This window comes from Octopus bimaculoides, chromosome 1 (genome assembly GCF_046866305.1).
Source record: "Octopus bimaculoides isolate indiv1 chromosome 1, ASM4686630v1, whole genome shotgun sequence".
NCBI classification, from domain to species: domain Eukaryota; kingdom Metazoa; phylum Mollusca; class Cephalopoda; order Octopoda; family Octopodidae; genus Octopus; species Octopus bimaculoides.
In genome coordinates, this window is record NC_142928.1 from 123,329,075 (window position 1) to 123,337,330 (window position 8,256).

General features: G+C 35.4%; 1 long non-coding RNA gene across 1 annotated transcript in view; it reads right to left on the reverse strand.

The window, feature by feature from the left end:
- Nucleotides 1–480: 480 nt before the first annotated feature.
- Nucleotides 481–8,256, reverse strand: part of LOC149137709 (uncharacterized) — a 22,099-nt gene continuing 14,323 nt past the window's right edge. The window contains exons 2-3 of the long non-coding RNA XR_016243092.1: nt 7,442–7,580; nt 481–1,403 (exon numbers count right to left, since the gene is read on the reverse strand). This is a non-coding gene — a long non-coding RNA (uncharacterized LOC149137709). The remainder of the gene's footprint in view (nt 1,404–7,441; nt 7,581–8,256) is intronic.

An 8,256-nucleotide genomic window follows, 5' to 3' on the forward strand; every position in this document is an offset into this window, starting at 1 on the left:
AGTAATGGTACAATGACGGTGCATATTTATATATATATATATATATATATATATATATATATATATATATATATATATATATATATATATATATATATTTGTTCATAGAAAAACATGTAATCGTTGCCATTCCATTGTAATAGAGGATTGTTTATAACTTATCAATATTATTAATATTATTGATAGTATTATGAGGGGGTGTCTCCCCTTAATGTACCTTTATTTAAGAAGGTACTTATTTAACGAGTCATTTAACGGCAAATTTGAATATGGACTGGACTTAGAGACGATGTCTTGGTATTTACCTCTTGTTCTTGATTTTTTGTTTGTTCTTAAATTTATTTATATCCCTGAAGACGTGTAAGGCAAATTATGTTTGACTTAAATTTGACAGTCAAATATAGCCTTATACAGAAATGTTGACATAGGAATACATTTCAATAATAATGGATATTAGCGTCAAAACTCTCTTTTAAATTTAAAACTTTAGATATATTCATATATATATATATATATATATATATATATATACATACATACATACTACTACTACTACTACTACTACTACTACTACTACTACTACTACTACTAATACTAGTGTTGTTGCTGCTACGGCTGCTAGTGCTGCTGCTACAATCACTGCAACTATTATGACTACTGCTGGTGTTACTATGAAACAAAGAACTACTTCTACTACCACTATCACCAAAACCACGGCCACAGTACTATTATTGGTAGTGTCTAAAAGAGACTCTGTTGTACCAGATTCTTAGTGAAGGAACAAACTTTTCGCTTAGTATCATGATGTTCCACAAGTTTAAACTGATGTGAATATTCTATATTTACATTATTTGATATGTTGGAAGATATCACACTTTCCATTTATTTTAACAATTACGGAATGAATTATCTTAATGTATCATTTTGCATTCTTAGTGGATCACATGGAACTAAAATTTAGTTAGCAGACCTTGTGCATTAATTTTCCCAAGAAGAGTAGCTCAGTTTTTGAAAATTGCAATTTTATATTACTTTAAAGCAATTTGAATCTAATTTTCTGACTTTGCTTAGAATTATTTTCGTTTCCTGGCGACATACCAAAATGCTCGCTTCGTTCATATTTCGTTGTCCGCCCTGTCTCCTTAAATAACACAAGTATGCACACACATACACATATGCGCGTATGTTTGTTGTCAGCTAAAATTTAAAAATACGACGTTATAAATATTTTATCATCGAGGTGAAATAGAAATATGACAAATTATTCAATGTCAGTTGTTAGTTTCAAATTCAAGTATGCCATGGTTATGTCCGGAGTCTGTCACACTCCGGTAGGAGTACGTTTCCAACTACTGAAAGATTTACGTGAACGTATGGATTTTCTGCTGCTTCCGGAGCATCAACTGTGAATATATTACGAGAGTAAAAATTTTAGCCTGAAAGGAAAAAAAAGAAAAAAAAAAACAAGAAAACTAAACGATTTCAACTCCGATGTGTTTTTAAACTTGAAATAATTTCTTTATAACACCTTATTGTGTTTTAATCATTTTCTAAACAATCTTAGTTATTTTTACACGTCGGTATTGCGATAGTGATAATCTGGTGTAGAACTCAACATACGATGCTTCAGAATGAAACGTTAGTCGAGTATAGAACATTAATATGAAAATGAGAGGACAAGGTAAATTCAATTCTGTTACAAACTTCATTAACCTACAGCTGTCTCTGGTATATAAATACAGTGAACTCATAGCATCGAAGCGTCAAATATGAGATGGAATTTATTTGCGAAAAGCAGTTGCATATATTTTGGAAAATAAATTGGATTTCTACACAGAAAAGCAGTTATACACAGAAAGCCTGAATGTAAGGAATGAGATCTAGGATATCTTTCTATAATTAGAATACGATTAATCTTAAAGTTTATATAAGGATTGATACAGTGAGAGTAATTAGATCTACCTGCAAAAATATGTGTACACATACACATTCAAAGTGATAAACCCACAGAAACACAAACATATATTAACTTATGCTGATGTATAATGATACCGGGGGAACTAATAATAATAATAATAATAATAATAATAATAATAATAATAATAATAATAATAATAATAATGATGATGATGATGATAATAATAATTACTCAAGTAATGTATTCCTTGGAGAAATTAATTCCTCAAGTAATGTATTCCTTGGAGAAGTTAATTACTCAAGTAATGTATTCCTTGGAGAAGTTGATATTATAAGGGAAATCTTCCAAGGTGACTCGTTTTCACCATTACTTTTTGTAACTGTACCAATGCCCATAACACTGACACTTAGGAAAGTCCAGATGGATTACAGTTAAGAAAGTTAAGATGGGTTACCTATGTGGGAAGAATGGTCCATCATTGAACCATCTTCTGTTTATAGATGATCTGAATTTGTTTGGGAAATCTGAAAATCAGATAGATTCTTTAACTAAGACAGTCCAGAATTGTGAAAGGGACATAGGTATGGAATTTGGGATCAACAAACACTCAGTACTTAATATGAAAAGAGGGAGGAAACCAGCTTGCAGAAGATTGTGGTTACCATCAGGTGAGACCATGGGCGAACCCCACGGTAGTGGGCATAGATATGTAGGGATTTTGGAGCTGCATGAAATTCTACACAGAGAAATAAAAGTCAAGGTCATCGAGTTGTATCAAAAAAGGGTGAAGATGGTGTTGAAATCCAACCTGAATGCCAAAAATTTGAATACCGCAATGAATATCTGGGCAGTTGCGGTGGTCAGATATAGTGCGTCCATTCGCAAACGGACTAAACATGAAATATCAATACCAGATAGAAGGACGAGAAAGTTGATGACGCTGCATGGGGCGCTACAGTCTAAAGCAAACGTAAACAGACTGTATGTGAAAAGAAAGAATCGTGGCAGAGGACAAATTAGTATAGACCATTGTATAAAGAGTGAAAAGGAGAACGCTTGCTGAGTATTTGATAAATAGTGATGAAACCTGCTGCAATATACCACGAAAGATATGGGTGTAAATGCAGTTTGAAAGGAATACCCAAGACGTTGAGGATAATACAGCATCGAAGGTATGGTTTGAGCCAGGTGGTTTGAAGCATACCACCGAAAGCCTGATCATTGCTGCGCAAGATCAGGCTGTCGCTACCAATTCAGTGAAGTATAACATCTATAAAACTTCTGACACCCAGAAATATATACTCTGTTGAAAGAGTGTGGAAAATGTGACCTACTTGGTGAGTGGGTGTGAGATCGTTGCACAAAAAGAATACAAACGCCGCCACGATAAAGTGTGTGTGTGTGTGTCTTCATTGGCTCTTATGCTGTAAATACCAATATGGAGTAACAGAGAACTGGTATGAGCATGTACCAAGTAAAGTTATGCTGGAGGATGGAAAAGTAATGATACTCTGGGACTATGATTTTCAGACGGATCGTGTAATTGAATACCCTCGGCCGGATACTTACGGCTTGTTTCACTTTCTGTCTACCAAATCCATTCACAAGGTTTTGGGCGGCCGAGGCTATAGTAGAAGACACTTGCCCAAGGTGCTACGCAGTGGGACTGAACCCAGAACCATGTAGATGGCGAGCAAACTACTTACCTCACAGTCACTCCTGCACCTACATATAACCTGTATATGATTTTGTTTGAGTGTGTAAATATATATCTACATACACCCATGCATACGCTCACGTGCCCATTAGCGTGGGCTTGTATCAATATCTAAAATGTTTGTGTGTATATATATATATATATATATATATATATATATAAATAAATATATCGAATGGCGTAAAATATATATTGGATAGAAGAAAAATGTGTCATTTTTAAAGAATTTTGAAAATGAAAAATATTTTTCATCCATTTATAAATATTACTACGGTTTATTTGCCTTTCATTCAGAAAAAAAAAAGAAAAGTATTTCTTTTGTTTTTCATAGTGTGATGCAGGATGTTTATTTTTACCATTTCAATTTTATTTTTTTTAAAAGTCTTCTTCTTCTTCTTCTTCTTCTTCTTCTTCTTCTTCTTCTTCTTCTTCTTCTTCTTCTTCTTCTTCTTCTTCTTCTTCTTCTTCTTCTTCTTCTTCTTCTTGGACATGTATTGCACGTCATTCCTGTAAGTTTGTTATCTCTATTATTACAAGTCAGCGAGCTGGCAAAAATGTTAGCACGTCGGGCGAAGCGCTATGCGGTATTTCGTCTCTCTTTACGTTCTGATTTCAAAGTCCGCCGAGATCGACTTTCCCTTTCATCGTTTCGGGGTCGTTAAATAAATTCTGGCTCCTTACCCCCAAATTTCGGGCTTTGTGCCTAGTGTAGAAAAGATTATTTCTATCGTTACACAAAGTTATTGAAAATTTGTTACTGTTTTACAGTTCAACAAGTGAGAACGTTTTAGAGCTGGATAGTTTTTCTCTATTTGTAGCAGCCCTTCGTGGCTAAATTAAGATCTATTTAGCAAACACGTCCCTCAATATTTATTTAGAAAACGAAAGATGGCGGACGAGGATTGTTCGTCCGCTGAAAAAAAAAAAAAACAGAAAGCCAAGTATCTGCAGAAGAGAACGGCGAAATTGTGAAAATCAGCGACAATAGTAGCAGCAGTAACAACGGGAAAACAGCAGCAGCAGCAGTAGCCGAAACTACAACAACAACAACAAAAGCACAGCACGAGAAAAGTATGAAGCTAATTTTTAGCTGCAAAGATATTTCAACAGCGCCATCACTATTATAGAAACAAGAAACGAGATCAATGTCAACAAAAAGCAACACATACACTACCAAAAATCACTGCCACCTACATCACCAACACTACTGGTCAGGCTAAATAGACCATCCACTCCAACACCACTACCACCGTCACCACCGACAGAGATCTTAATCAACGGAAACAATGGCCGTTCTTATTTCTAAACAAAATGGGAACGGTTTCGCAAAGTCTGTTGTCGACTGGAGAAACATGACTTGTGAGAAACAATGTTAAGTTATGCCAAATCACATGTAACAAAAAATGGTACAACAATATTTCTAAGCGCGGCAAAGAAGTACGAGAAAGAAAAAGACATATGCGCGGTTATTTGATAAGAAGTTGCATTCTCAACCACATGGCTGCAGGTTCCGTCCCACAACGTAGTACCTTGGGCAAATATCTCCCACTATAGCTTTGGGAGAACCAACCAAAGCGTAGTAAGGGGATTTAGTAGTGGAAACTGAAAGAAGCCTGTGATGTGTATATATATATATATATATATATATATATATATATGTGTGTGTGTGTGTGTGTGTATGTATGTATGTATGTATGTATGTATGTGTCTCTTTTCGTGCCCCACCGCCACTTGACAACTGGTGATCATTTGCTTACGTCCCTGCCACCTAGCGCTAGCGATTCAACAAAGAGCCCGATAGAATAAGTAACGATAGATAAGTAGGGGAGTGATTAGTTGGACTACAGATTCTTCAAGACGGTGCCCAAGCATGGGCACACTCTATTGACTGAAACAAGTAAAAGAAAAGATACAAGGTCTACAGGTGCATTTCATGTACCAGTATTGTTTTGTTCTGAGTGAAATATTTCTATAATTCTTTGGTGGTTCTTTTATAGTAGCGTTCTAATTGTATAAGGCTTCTGCCACCTTCAGTTCGTTGTTTAAATGACATTTCTCTGAAAGTGGTGTATTACATTCCGTAATTACTTTTCTTGTTTCCCTGACTAGTTTGGTCAGTTCATTTAGAATTCAATTAAGAATATTGTAACTGGAAACTATAACTGGGATGGCTTGAGTATTGATATATATATTATCTTGTTTTTCGTAGTGATCCCTGTTTCGAGAAATAATCTAACTCGTCTATAGTATTCCTTATCTTCTCCTTCATTTGTTTGTGCTGTACCGTATCTAGTTCATTGCTACTTCTCTATTTGTATGTCTGGTCTAATTCTCTTAATTGATTTTCTTTATCTAGTGTAATATTGTTACTCTTAACAAGTTTTCCTCTTCTCAAGGTTGCTATGACAAATTTTTGTAAGGAGAATTGTTTTTACAACTACTACCATTTTTATCGTTGTTGTTATTTTGTTCTTGCCGTCATTTGTGCTCCCGCTAATATGTTAGTGGTTATTTAATTTTCCTTTCTAATACATTACTCTGTCGAACATAAAAAAAGAAAGTAGTTTTTCGACAAATTGTATGTTATAAATCTCCGCATGTATTTCACTTCCTGTCCAGGTGTTTCTGGATACCACCATATTTACCTTAATGAATTATAATTACGAATAATACCTAGATAAATTCTGATTATCCACGAACACAACGAACGAATATATGTAATTAACATTACTACTATATCATATATAGACTCTAAAATAAACTCGACTTGTTAGTCTTTCTCTCTAAATCTTCCCTTTCTGTCGTTCTCAACTTCTTTTCTACTCACTTCATTCTCTGCTTCATTTCTATCTAAAGGGGAATAGAGGAGGGAAACAAGGGTGGGGAGCAGATACTAATAGAAACTAAGATACAAATACTAAGAGACATTAAGGCAGAAAGCAAATCAAATCAGAGAGAGAGAGAGAGCTTGAGAGAGAGAAAGAGAGAGAGAAATTGACAAATAAATGTAGGGTTTATGGCTCTATAAGTATATTATAACGGTTGAATGTTAGTTATGGAAAAAAGAGAACGTAGAAAATGCTAAAATACTTTTATAAAGAACATTACAGAACCGGTTTCGATCCTTGAGATCTTTTCAACAGTAAATATGAATAATAGATTTTTGAAAAATTATTGAAAAATTATTGAAAAATTAAATTAAACTCTTGTGGGTTCGAAGAAGGAGTGCACTCCTTCTTCGAACTCACAAGAGTTAACAAGTGAAACACAGACAAGCAGAAACAAGAAAAATGCCGCTGTTACTTGAATACTATACAAATATGTATTTAAAAAGACTTTTCTTTTAAATTTACCAAAATTTAATATTTTTCAATAGTGTTTCAAAAATCTATTATTCATATTTACTGTTGAAAGGATCTCAAGGATCGAAACCGGTTCTGTAATGTTCTTTATAAAAGTATTTTAGCATTTTCTACTTTGTCCTTTTTCCATATAAGACTCTACTCCCTGGAGAGAAGGCGGGAGAGGTATGCAGTAATATACATCTGGAAGATCATGGAAGGAATTGTGCCAAATTTTGGCATTGAAAGCTACACCAATGCCAGAACGGGACGACACTACATAGTGCCAAAGATCCCAGCAATGCCATCGCGCTTCAGGACCAGTTACTGCAACAGCTTGGGATTCAGGGGCCCACAGCTTTTTAATATTCTCCCAAAGAGCCTGAGGAATCTGCACAAAGTAGATGTAGGAGTTTTTAAATCAAAGCTGGACCTCTTCCTATCGAGAGTCCCAGATGAACCTACCTCGCGGCAGGAGGTGCAAATGAGGGTTGCTAAATCAAACTCCATTCTTCACCAAGTGCCACATATTGTAAGAGGCTCCCTGTAATAACAGTGTAGCAACACGGTGGTGCATCAGCATGGCCGCAACTCTAAGCTGAAACTTAAAAAAAAAAAATATATATATATATACATTTAAATACATATGCGTCGTCTGATCAGTGAGTATCCGAGCTGTTGCCATATTAACGAAGCTAAAGGACGCACAGTAAAGCCACTTGACACAGTTTGACCTTAAAATCTGCTTTTTATGTGCACTAAGTTTCAATTTTCTAGTTCAATTCTCTAGTTTACAGCAATTCTTAGAAGGAAAGTGTGTAGAGTGTGATTGGCGCATTGACCAAAACAGAGAAAGTTGAACAGAGAATCTGCATCAAATTTTGCCAAAAGCTTGGCGATACTTGCACAGAGGCCCAGGCAAAGTTTTCAAAAAGTCTTAATCCCTCTCCACACAACCGAGGAGATCTTATGCAACTGAATATTTTTGGGGTTAGCTGAAAGCAATTTTGGCACAAACCTGGCAGACACGCGTTTCATACCCAAATCTTCAGTGATAATAGACTGATCTGCACATCCTCTCATAGCTCACGAATAGTGATTCGACGACCTTCCCTCACAGCTGTACGCACATGTCGATGTTTTTCTTAGTTGTGCTGGTGGCAGATTTTCCAGAACATTCGTCTATATCGATATTTTCCCGCCCATCTTGGAACCTTCTGAACCATTCGTACACACGTGTGCGACTCATAAATTCCTCTCCATATAATTTCTGCAACTTT